Genomic DNA, 13,883 nt, shown 5'->3' with positions numbered 1-13,883 from the left:
CTGCTGGGCAGCTAACGCTTTCTTGGAAGAGTTTCCAAGATTAAGAAGACCAAGCTGTAAGAGTTTTTCTTGTTCTCTTATTAAAGAATCACAAAAAGAGTCAAAGGAAGGGGACTTGTAGTCTGTTCCTTGAGAAATGAAGGCTTCTCTTGTAGAATGGAAGGTGGAAACAAACACAGAGTAGGCTGGTCCCAACTTAGTAATAATGGAATAGATAAGGTTACTATCTTCTTTCTTAACCTTAACACCTTCCAAGAGATATCTAAGGGTCTTGAACTTGGACAAGAAATCTTCAATGCAAGAAAAATTATTAGGGTCCAATGTAAGCAACTCATTTTCAAGTTGATGGGCTCTAAGTTCATTTTTAATCCCAAAAACTTTATTGATTTGTTTCATTGCTTCATCAGGAGTATCAAGTTCTGCAATATGGAATCTAAGATCTGGAGAAATAGACATCCCTATCAATCCACGTGCTTGATCTTGACTATTTTCCCATTTAGCAGCCTTATCTTCATCCTTTGGTTTCTTTTCTTGGCCTGAGGCTATTCTGTAGAGACCTTTACTTCTAAGTGAATCCTCAATGTAGGACAACCATTGGAAGTAGTTGGTGCTGTCAAGGGTAACTTGGTATTGACTTTCCATTTCAATGGAAACTAAAGCTAAAGATGCTGAAACTAAGTGTTCCAATGGATAGATCTCGAAAAATTAGGCTGGTTTAAAAAAAACGGCTCTGAAAACGACTTCTGAATGAAGAAATTATGGCTTTTTGAAAAAAAGTTGATGAAGTCGCTGACGAAGTGCGGGAATGAAAAAATCCACCCCCAAAAAATGGAGATTTGAACCCAAGACCTCTACTCTCTTAAAATAGCTTTGAACCAATTGAGCTATACAAAAAATTTGAGAGAGGGAGAGGGGGGGGGGGGGGGGGGGGGGGGTGGGGGGTTGATGGTTTGGGTTGCGTGTTTGCTTTGAGAAGGCTCTTTTTCCCTACAAAACAAAAAACACAAAACTCAACATGGGCATGCAAAGAAAACGAACCTTACGACTCGAAGTTAGCTTTAGCCGAAAAACTAAATATTTTCAAAAATGAACCTTCCGGCTCAAAGTTAGCTTTAGCCGGAAACTAAATATTTTCCTCAATGTTTCTGATTTTCCGAGATCACCTAAGGCACAGGGAAAAGAGCATACGCATGAGAAAAATCCTTCCTTTCTGTTTCTGATTTGCCTAGATCGCACAGAGTCGTAGGGCAAAGAGCATACGCAAAAATGAAAGGTATAGATCCAGTAATAAAAAAAGCTAAATAAACCGAAACCGAAATAAACAGAGAGAAAATAACTGTAAACTGCAAATAAATACTGTATACCTCCAGATCTTAAAAATGACGCAGCTAGGGCTACCGGAAACCTTTTCGTGTGAAACGAAAGGGGTTCCTCACTGGAACAGATGCTCCCAACACAACAGAGCAGACCTCTCGGCCCGAAAGTAGTCAGAAATAGTAGATCTAGGAAACGACAGTCAAATGCAGTTCTACCGGCTTCAGATTTGGATCACCAACAGATGCGGCCCTCAAATAGCTCTGATACCATGTAGGAATTTACAGGGTAAGTTCCTCAGACAGAACACCAAAGGACATCGCTCACAACTAGATCGCAGATCAATACACCAGTATTTTTGACGTGGTTAAAACCCTCAAAGAGGGAAACAGTCCACGGCCTGAGCCAACGCGGCCACTTCAGGCAATTTATTAATAAAATAATGAAAATTTACATATGCTTCTCCCATAGACGGATTACCCTACAAATGACCCTCCATGCGCTTTAAATAGAAATCATGGACCAATCGAGTGTCAAGCCACGGATCAAGTGTCGGTAATACCGAGCAGAGAATGAACCGTCGGATCACTACATATCGTGACCGTCGGATTGTAAGTTACAAAATGTACAAGGTAAAGAAACACACTTTACCTAACTCTATACCTAACTCTATACTAGACCAAGTTGTACTTAACTATTTCCTATGTGTCGGAATATCCTAACACGAAGTTCTTTCAAGCTGGGAGGAGACCTGTAATAAGATACAATACAATACATTATCTTCATAATATTTTCATGATCTAGCTAAGGCGGGCATTCCCATGCTCAGCTTTATAAATTCATTTTCATATACATAAAATAGACAATCGTCTGAGTGTAGACTGATGATTCTGGTAGAGCCATCATCCCTTTGATTGGATGATTATCTGTGCAGCAATGATGTACATTTGATGTCTTTATTTCCCTGAATGTATATCGCAGCCCAGATGGATGAAACTAGATCCAGGGTCTTCAATCTCGTTCGATCTTCACTCGAAGTACAATTCGATCCATATGAGAGATGTTCTGGAGTCGAACATGGAAAGACATCGCCTGATTACCAGCCAATGATATAAGTCATTAACAGGCACGAGAGGAATCACTGATAATGATAATGACCCTCAAGGTACTGCAGTACAATTCACGTGGTGTGAATAAAGAACTTGGGGTCGAACACCACACAAAATCTTTCGGTCGAAGGCCATTGATGTAAACCTGTCGCCAAAAGTGAGAAACTTGCCATTGAGGCATGCAAGCTTCAAAGTACTGAAAGGGATGTCCCTAGATCGACTTCTTGGATAATGAGCTGATGTCAACAAGAAGCGATTTGTCATAGGAGGGCCTTAATGAATCCCATATCAATGACACGGAATGGAGCAAATGATTTTAATGGAGGTGAAAACGATCTGGTGATATAAGGTTCAGGGTGGCGGTCATGAAAGAATGGAGCGTAAATGTATTGCAGTGGGTGAGACACAGGTGAATTCTCTGAGTGACTTCTCTTGAACATATTGGCGACACTGACATGATGGATTGGTAGCATTAACCCCAAATGTAGATGGTGTGATGGGACCATGGTGATGTGACCAGTGAATGAAACAACCCAACCCGACTTGGATGCGGATTGAAAGTGTCATGTTCAAGAGCGACTTGCTACCAACAAAGTTTCTTCAAGTTTTCTTCCCAATTTTCCCCAGTCATTGCTGACCAGTACCTCTTTACTTTTGTCAAGCTTGAGGAGGATAACATATGCTTGTTCTATAATTTTCCCTTTGGGCAAACTCATCGCTATGTTTTAACGAGCCTAGCTATAGTGAAACTCGTTCTTGCCTGCTATGGACAAGTTTGTCGCTATTAGGTTTTAACGAGTTTAACGACAAAGATAACTCGGTCCTTTTCAATTTTAGAGACTCTGGAAAGGGACGTAAAGGAAACTCCAAAAATCCTTTTTCGTCATCTAATCCCTAAAGTCCGAAAAAGTATAAAACAATACAGAAGGGATGAATTTTCGATACTTTTAACTAGCCGAACAAAACAAGCGCTCGATCTTTCTGTGTAATAATCCCTCAGGTCCAAAAAGATTAAAATCTAAAGGAGGGATAGCACTTCCGGTCCCTTTAACGAGCTGGAGAGGCCAATGGCTCGGCAATCTTTTCATATTTTACGAGTCAGTTGAAAAGAGCTTAAAGGAGACTTGTCTTTGAGGAACGAGTGATAAAATTGGGTAGCAGCTGATTCCAGGTAAGGTTTGGAATTTTCCAATCATGGCAGTGTTACAAGGATGGCTAGCGGGATCACTCTTCGCAGTTGTTCCTCAAAAGGGGTAAACAATCAAATGGAGGTGAATGATCGGCCGATACAGAGTGGAGGTGATGATGGGAACACGACCAAGGCTTTAAAGGCTGAAGTACTACATTCACGATGGTTATTTACTGGGAATTGGTTCATTTTTTATTGAGCTTAAACGCTGGGGGAAACATTTGCTCATTGCTTATGTTTATTTTTTAACGAGCATGAAGTCCGCGTTAAAACTGCTCGATTAATCCAGTCGTATAATAAGAATGTCTCATATATGAAAATGGCAATTTTTAGAGTTTTTCCCCACATCCTCTCTTTATGCAAGTTAGGAAATGACCAATCCTACGAGTTTAAAGGGTTAGAGGACCTACAAATTTAAAAAAATAAATGGTCGCTCTTCGCTTGCACACCAAAAGGTTTGCATGCCCCCAGGTATAAAATAAAGCTTCAAGGTCACCTTTTATTCTACCGACAAAACATTCATTTTATCGGGAAAGGCCTACCTCTTTCAGGTTACCAAAGATTGTTTTATCTGGACCACAAACAAAACACTTCTTCGACGATGCCTACCGAAATAGACAAAGGCGAGTGGTGCAGACGCCTCCACTCACATAACTTTGACGAGGGAATCTTATTCTAGTCTAACCCCCTTTTCCAATCACGGACGGGAGTACAGACTAGTCAGATATCTCTTGCGGAAACCTACCCTATAACCGAAGTTTTCCTGCCGAAGTAGACCAGGGTGCATGCCCCTTGGGTTTCAGTCATGTCCTCCGAATCACTCGCGCTCTTCAGGTGGACGAACTGGGGATTGATGAGACATTCCTTGTGTGAAAAGACCATTCAGGGATGGTATATGACTATTTGCTATGTGTGATCCGGGAAATGAAAGCTGGTCTACGAGCTTGACCACTCTTCCTTCGTGCGGAAAACACATTACTCTAAAGAGTGATGAGACAATGGCTCCCATGCAATAAATATAGTCTCATCCAAGCAGTAGATTATAATCCAAGGGTCCTTGGACTACCATTACGTTCATATGAACGGTTTTCCCTTTTAATGTTATGGGCACATTGGGAAGGATCCCTAATGGTCGATTGGTTCCTTTGTCAAAGCCTATTAGATTTCTCATTTCAGGCAAGAGTGATGGCGAACCAAGCGCTTTCCAAGCAGTCGAGGAAAGGATACTCACAGAAGCCCCTTCATCTATGATGGTACCAGCCATAACCATTCTATATATTTGAGCAATGATTAGGAATGGTACACTAGCCGGTAAACGGGGTCTGCCTAGTTGATTCCAATCAAAGGAAACAACTAGGTTGCTTGGAGGTGGGACCGAATAGACGGTCGGGTATGACTCTGACAAACTTCCTTCTTTCGGTAAAGGAATGGGTAAATTGCCCCCATGTTCATCGGAGTTTGTGCTTACGAAAAGAATCTGGACGGCGTCATCCTTGTTCTCTTCGGTGACTGTATCATCTGAAGATGGAACCTCTGAAGGCAAGACTGGGTCAACTGTCATCTCGACCTTTTGACTTTTGTCTGGTATGGGTTCATATGGTTCGTCTTCAATGATAGATGCTTCGGCCGACCACCTGGTCGGGTCAGCTGGTTTTTCAACTAGTGACAGATTCGGTAAGAGTTTTTTATATCCAGGAGGAAGTCGTAACGGTGAAACTGGACGATCGTTCAAAACTCTTTTAGCCTCATCTAAGAAGGGACAATGGTGGACAGCATGATCGCCTTCGCACAGTTTACAAGGAAATCTATATTTTCCTTTTTGTCCTGGGGCTTCACTTTCACTAGTCGACGGTGTTTTTTCAACATGATCATCAGAGGTTGATGACACTGGATTGTGCAAACGAGGAGACCAGTCCATTAAAATCCGAGGGATGCAAGGAAAATCTCTATGATAATGGTCTCCTTTGCAAATGACACATGGTGATTTAGGCCTGGTCTGTGCAGTGTGTGGATTTTCGCTAGACGACGCTTGGTTGCCCCTTTTCGCCTTTAGCTCCTTCTTCTTCTTCTCTTTCTTCTTCTCTTTCTTCTTCTTTTCCTTCTTCTTCTCTGGTACTTGATTTTTGGCTTTACCAGCCTCATCAAGTGAAGAGGAAGGCGGAGAGGAAGAATTGGTGGAAGTAGAGGGTTGGGGGGTAACTCTGGAATTGTCTAGTTGACTCGATTGTTCAGGAATTGCGGTGTTCTGAACGACAGAGGTTGAGAAGAGCCATACGGGCAAGCCGATTGTCAATCCTGGAAGCAACAATGTGGCCATATGGGGTGCACCAACATCTCCCCAAGAGGAGAAGGGACTAGGATTTCCTCCAAGGGGAATTCCTTGGTTGGTGGACTCCATTCTCTCAACCTAAGACCAACGTAGGAAAGGTGATGATTATTCCGTTTAAAATAAATTTTAGACGCTTTGACACAACTTGTTTTTTCAATTTTAAAGAGTCGAGAAAAAACAAAAGATGACTCTAGTCGCCTTCGATTTTTAATGAGCCTGAAGTGACAAGTGCTCAGATGGACCTTTTCCGTTAAGGAGTTTGAAAAGGAATGAAAGAGACTGCTCTAGAAATCTAGGCAAAGGGTTTACCAAACCAATCGCAAAACTGTAGAATACTTTTTACGGTACGACAGTCAATCTTCCCGAATGCTGTGTTCAGTGCATTGCGATCGATAGGGCGGCAGACACGGCTTCCTATGGATAAAGGATTAAGCCTATTGTGGTCTCCCAAAATATACTCGACGGTACGTGGGAGCACAAGTCCATACTGGCACTTATCGTCTCAAAGTGGAGGAATCACCCAACCAACAGTGAGAACAACAGTTACCAAGCTTTACGATGCCGGAATACGTCTCTAGCCTAGACTTCTAGATGTTGTGCGTTAGGTTCCAAAGTGTTGTTAGATTCATTAAATTTATTTTATAGTTGATCTTGCTTAAGAAATTTGCCTTTCAGCTTCACCACGTGATGTAGATGTACAATTCCTAAAATTCAATCTAAGATGATAAACAGTCTTTTATCTTCTTTATGCAATGAAAATCCTAGCTACTAAGGAAAGAAAGACAAAATTCTTTCAACAAAGAGCAAAGAGCACACACTGTATGCACTGTCCTAAATCAAACCAATCAAACAGTCTAAATGAAAATTCACATGCATGTATTTGTTTTCAGCCTTCTTAATATGTGAATGATAAAAAGAAAGCTAATGCGCAAATTTGAATTACTTTTCAAGCGACAATTACTAACAAGTTTCTTTTCAAAATCAAAAATGAAGACAATGACAACACTTTGCGATTTGGAAATGAAGACTTGCTTTCGACACTAGAAAAACTATAAATTCAGATCAAATACAACAGTAACAGGGTAATCGACTATCAAGAGCAATCATACTCTCTTCTATGACTGAAAACGACACTTGCGACACTTTCAAATCAAGAAACGACAGTACAATTACGTTACTTTTTTGCAAAGGAGAACTGAAAATGACTCAACAAATACACAAAAACATTTACAGTTCTTTGCACAATGGAGGCGGAATATCAGCAAGAAAAGGAGTTTCAAACAGAGGTGTACTAACCATAGGCAGAAAAACTCATGAATAGAATTGAAAAGAATGAACAAAGAAACCAAAATTCAAAAACAATGCCTAGTCTGATCAGCGCACGTGTAACACAGTGAATTTGAAATGCAGCGCACCTACTACACTCGGGAAGTGCGCTGAATTTCAGATTCATAGAACAGAGAGTGTGCTGGGCTAGAGACGAGACTTTGCTTGGGTTCCGGGTCACAGTTTCCAGTTCAGTTCAGGGATTTTGGCCGAGCAAGTGGTAATCAATAAATCAACAATAGGAGTAGATCTAAGGAGGTTACTAGAGCCACCACAAGGGCAATTAGAGAGTTTGTAAATCAGTTGTTTAATTCATAAACAAAACCCAAAGATTGACTGAAGTGGCATTTATCTACTTTGCATTTGCATAGAAAATGCAGTTCGAAAGATACCTGGATCAACTTCAGGCTCCGTCTGTAAGTTTATAAAGTAAACAGAATGTAGATAAACAAACAACCTAGTCGCTCCCCAGCAGAGTCGCCATTTTGTTACAGGGAAAAGTGTCTATGCAGAACTGCTAATCCCACTAAGGTGTGGTAGCTGCCTTATAAACAAACAAAGTAAAGCTACTTTCATTTTCCTTTATGAAATATAGATGAGAGAAGAATAAAGGAGACCAACCTCTGTCTTGCGCTTGGTTCCTAGTTCGATTCCTCTCTCTTCTAATAGTCCTTTGCTACTTGCTTCCTTGTACACCCAGCTTCACAAAGTACCTGTAGAATCAAAGTAGCATAACACTATACAAGAATATGGATCTATTATCATAAACAATCTAGGATCAGATGTAAATTGACCATACAAATGCACAAAACATAGATTACACAAGAGTATGGAGGAAAAATTCAATATCTTTATTGATAATCAAGAAAGAGCCAAGAGAGTTACAACCAGTTGTTCTGACCCAACATCATCCTCTCAGCAAGTAAGCCCTTCTTCACCTCATGAAAAGCTTAGATCACCCAACACTATGATGTTGCCTCAAGAAACCAACTGCAATTCCTTACAAGATGCAAAATTCCAGCCCCTGGATCTCTGGGATGAGGGATCCATATATAGATATCTGTAAGGGAGATGAGTCAACTTGTGATTTGATTAGTGTCTTCCCTCTGATAGTTCTTGCTTCCACTTGCAGATTGATGATCTCTTACTCATCCTTGGTCAAATTCAGAGAGGCAAGTGTCAGAGGAGAAGTTTCTGGAAGATTCCATGCCTCTCCACCTTACGGATTGACACTGCCATTTGTCACTTCTCGCCCATCGCACCCCATAGAAGGGCTTTTTAAAATGCAATGCACCCACAGAGTGTACTTAGGTGAGATGCAACGCACTTTGCCTATGGAGCAGGTGAAATGATCCTGTTTTGACCAGTTCTGAGCAGCTTTTCATGGAGAACTTCTGAGAGAAACTGTAATCAGTTGACCTTGTTCCTTTAGGGGTTAGAACAACACTTTTAGGGACTTAGGAGCCCTTGGTTTATGGACATTTTATGCTTGGGGTTGCAGTGCCCAAAAATGTCTATAACACGGGGGCATGACAAGGACCATTACCTGGTGTTTTCAAATTACCTTGTGGGAGGAGGGCCAATTCCATTAAGACTTGAGGCACAAGTAGGACCGAGTGCGATGCCTGCACTATGGTGTGCGATTTGTCAGATCGGAGGAAAGCATGCTACAAATAACTGACATCTATTACAGAAGTATACACAAAATTCACAACAATTTTTTTGTAATTTCTGTACATCAGTGGGACATGATGAGTGCACCTATAGAAGTTAGGAGCTGATGACGGATTGAACTCCTTCCTACAGAGTTCAGGCTAAAACTCAGCCCCTTGATCAAAATACAAGAATGGCACACACTAGATTTCGGGGGTGCAGACGAGGCCGAGGTGGAGGGGGACCAGGAAGAGGTCATTGACAATTGATATGTTACAATTGCAGAGGGCCAGGGCATTATGCCCGCGATTGTACAAATCCAATGTGACCATCATTCATATATTGTATGTTATTTGATCATGAGACGAAGGACTGTCCCACACTGATAGAAAGGTTGCGTGATGAAGGAGCACTCTAGCCTCCCATGACTCAAAACCTACAAATGATGAGGTTTGAGCCTCGCGAGGAAGACCCTAATGTAAAAATTGTGCTCCGGAGTGGAATTATGACAGCGGATCACAAAGGAAAGCAACCTGAAGAAAGTACTTTGGTTTGCAAGGCTCCAACAAAGGAACCAGAATTTGATTTGAAGCATTCTAAGGAGACCTTCATGGAAGCCAAGAGGAGCTTCACTGATGCCTCCACTTTAGGAACTAAATACAGACTAGAGCCATACATGGACCCATCAATGCTCACTATGTTCTTGGAGACATGCATGAAGCTGTTGCGCAACACCAAGGTTGTAAAGGGACTGCAAGAACTCATAAATAGATGCACAGGGACCATGCAAGGAGAACAACGTGTAGTCCCAAAGCTTGGAAAGCACACAACACGAACGGGAAGGGAAATGAGATTGACCACACAAATTGGGGAATATGAGATGGAGCAAGTAATTCTGGATCTGGGATCGGACACGAACATCTTGCCGAAGCAGACATGGGAGTGCATGGGAAGGCTTACACTGCAATGGTCTCCTATCCAACTATGGATGACGAACCAACAAAAGTAGAGATTGAGGTTGTCTCCCAGGTAACCTGCACTTCTCAATCCTGGAATCGACTAAAGAAACTATCACCAAGAACAACACAGAATTTTCTCAGCAAGCCATCTCAATCTGCATTGCACGTAATCGACTCAACCAACCCTATAGTTGGTCAACCAGAGATTTTGAACAAGCAGTGACCCGGGGACTACCCTCAAAAATTGCGCAAAAGCTACAAACCCTACCCACTCTGCTGATTGAGGAAACTGCACAGACATGTCAAACATACACCTAGTGTCTGTTCCTCTCTCCCTAAAAAATTGCGTATTTTTTCTAGACATCCACCTAGTTAGCCGACCAATTGCTCACCTAGAAAAATACAGAGATTTCATGAGCATTCAATCAATTGTCTAGCATCTCGCTCAGCTCAAAAAATGTTCATAGGTGTTTAGCAGGTTAGCCTCCCAAAAATTGCGTAATTTTTGTCACTAGAAATCCCACAGCCCACTACCAGCTCCCTTAAAAAAATGCACAATTTCTTTCCTGTAAGCCTCCTGCAGCCCGCTACCATCTCCACAAAGGAATTGCATAGTTTTTTTTGCCAAGCCCCTCTGATTCCTGCACTTCTTCCCTCAAGAAATTTCCCATACCTTCTCTCCAGCCGAGCCAGATCTCGTGGATAGTCATTGCTGATCCGGCTTATCCATCTTAGTCTCCCAGTGACTTCTGCACTATTTTGACCAATAGTGCCCGAAGCCTACATCCTAACTTTAAACTTGCCTTGTGGAGTTTTATAGCATTGTCCTCTCTCCCATTCATCTGCATTCGAAGGTGAATGAAAATGCATCATGGTAGATTAGGAGGTTTGTGGATTTGATGTCATCTCATCATGAGTTATTGCAGATACAAGTACATGGATAAGACATGATGCAACGACCCACGAGATGAACAAGGGGAGCACATGCGAGGAGCTCTGCTCATGAATGGACGAAAAAATGATGCATGCAAGGAGATTTTTTCGTGAACGTATGATGTATGCATGGATATTTTTTCACTAATGAATGAAAATGTGAAGCATTCCAAAGTACAAGCAAAGGAGTGACGTGCACATGCAACATCAAGCAAACACCGAGACCATCGAAGACTCCATAAACCTTGTCATGCGGAGGTGAAGCTGTGATAGATCAAGAGCACATCCATCACTCAACAACGCAGCTTGACATGGACACCACCAATAGCATTGTCGTGTCGAATCATGTCATGAGTTATGTTGGCCACATCATTATTATGGGCCATACTGTGTAAATCAATGTAATGTAACATGGAAGTCCAAGAGACCCACATGTCATACGAAGAGTCATGTAAAATTGAAGAGTCAAATAATTCAAATAGTCACAAGGGCCAGTTTTACCCTTAGCTATAAATACCCCCTCATTTGTACATGAAATGGACTTTTCACCTTGGCTCCTCCCACATAGTCTTGAGAGTATTTAGTCTTTTCTTTGAGGTGTGAACAGTGGCTCCAATGCCCCTTTCACGGGGTTAGTGATGTATGGTGTACCGATGTGTCTTGGAATAGTTTTCTCTTAATTTATAAGCCTAATAACATGCCAACATGTTTTCACACATGTATTGTAACTGTTTGTAAGACTAATCTTGAACACTTGTAATGCATTTTGTTTTAACTTGTGTTAAAACAATTGAACTCTTTCAGTTGCTCTAATACATATATTTATGAAAATGTGTTGTATGAGTTGTTAATGTTATCTTGCCCACATGGGCTTGCTCACTCGACATCAAACAAAACCTTGCCCATAAACTTATTACAACGACCGTTACACTCGCGCGGACTGCTCCACTCGGTGTTGTATGTGCTATCTTCTCTTGTGTGTTGTGACTAACACATCTGTGTGGACTGCTCCTCCAAAAGTTGTTCATGTCCTATTGTGTTATGTGTCTCTGACATATTTGGGGCTCTTTCCCTATTGACTGGAGACTCACTTCCACCCTATCTCTCTGCAATGAAAGAACCTTTACACAAGTAACACTAGCACTCACCAGGCGCGCGAACCTTGAAGACGAAGCAAACCACTCTCATGTGTTGACAAGTAAGAGCTAAGACAAACATTTAAGATAATGGAAACCGGGCCATCATACTGGATGGGACTTCTACACCAAATGGTGTGAGTTCTAGTTGGGACTTCATACCGGGGAGATCCCCTAAATGTTGGCAGGTCTAGAACCGTCAACAATATTAAAGGGTGTAATCCTACCACTTAGACTAATTATAATTTGTTTTTCTTCTTTCCTATTAGTATCTTCCATGGTTATTTGCAAATATGAATTCATATGCATCTCTTCTATAGAATAACATGCTTCCTTCCTACACTTATCACATACTTCAAAGTCATTATTTCTAATTTTATGAGTATTGAATTACCTATTAAGCATTGAAACTATCCCTTCAACCACAGAGCTAGTAATATTTTCCACAATCACCTTGAATCCATCTAGATACTATCAAAATATAATATTCCCATAATATCATTGTCATTAGATTGATAGTTTCCAATATAGAATAAGATATTGTGTTTTATATTCAATGCGCTACCTTGCCTAAACCATGATACCACTGTGGAATGTAATGTAAGTCCTTATTCCAATATGTGTTTTCTTGGTTATTCCCAATTTTATGACCAACACGAGGCTATTCTATCCTCACAAGGGGATCCCTCATCTACTTTCCCTCTTTCTAGCATATGAAACACAAATTAAGATCGACGAACACACTAACATATAAATTTTTCCATCATAAGAGCTCATCTTGAATGGACTAATAGAGACTTCTTCAATCTGCCCTATCTTCCAAAATCATGAAAAGTTACTAATCTTTATGAATTAACACATCAACGTAACCATAACTAGATTCACAATAGTATTATTAGATCTCCATTTCATTAACTACATCTTCCAATAATTATGGTCTCAATCCTTGCATCAAGTTCAATTAAAATTATCGTTATGTAAAATCAAATTTCATATTACAAAATATTTTTCAAATCATTTTTTTTTTTTTTAACAAGGTCGGGTACTTATGTATTATAAAACCAGCATTACAGAGTTCTTAGTACATACGGGAGATGTATCTGAAAGCTGAGGATCAAAAGCGGGTTCGCAGACCCATATTCCTCGTTGCTTCTTTTGATTAAACAGAAAGCAAAACAAAGACGGCTATATTGCCTTACGAAGGAACCACCTATCCAGCTAAATTTACAATGCATTCCTTAAGGGAAATGTTGAGTGACTGAATCATCAGGATTCTTGACACTTGCCTTGGTTGAAGCTTCCGCCTGGTAACTCTGGGCAAGGGAGCGGATGTGCTCCATGGCCGCCTCCAAGTGGCTGCATCTCTCTTTCAATGATTCAATTTCAGTCTTCCTTTTGTCCAATTTTTTGCGCTTTGAGTTCCTGTCTGCATGATAATCATCTTGCAGCTCTTTCAGCTGCTTGGTCAGGCTGTTGATCATGAGCGTGTGGGTCTTGCACATGGTGCAGTCCCTGTTGTTGAAAATGTTGTCCAAAAGGTTGCCGGGTTGAGCCTGATCAGCTGATGGACTCTGCTGTTTTGCCATTCTATCAAACAGAAAATCGAAGCTTGAGGGCTGGGAAGACCCGTGAGGAGCTATGAGCGGGCCTATAGAGGGAGGGGAGGAGATGACACTGAGATGCTGGCTCAAAAGAGAGAGGAGCGACAGGCTCAGAGGCCTGAGAGTGAGCTTCGGGGGTATACCTGAGACACTACTGCAATCCAGGAACAAAAGAGTCAGCGAATATAAACCAACAGAGTATAAAACTGTAGTTACCAAGAGCACGCTGCGAAGCTTTGCTTCCCGATGAGAGATGAGGCCTTCAGCGGGTTGCCTTCTGTTACTGGAGTCGCAATGGGGGTGCGGCGCCTTGCCCAGAACTGTGCGATTACTT

This window comes from Pinus tabuliformis, chromosome 9 (assembly GCF_031772625.1).
Source record: "Pinus tabuliformis cultivar Carrire ecotype Pingquan chromosome 9, CPIR1, whole genome shotgun sequence".
NCBI lineage: Eukaryota > Viridiplantae > Streptophyta > Pinopsida > Pinales > Pinaceae > Pinus > Pinus tabuliformis.
This window is presented reverse-complemented; position numbering follows the sequence as displayed.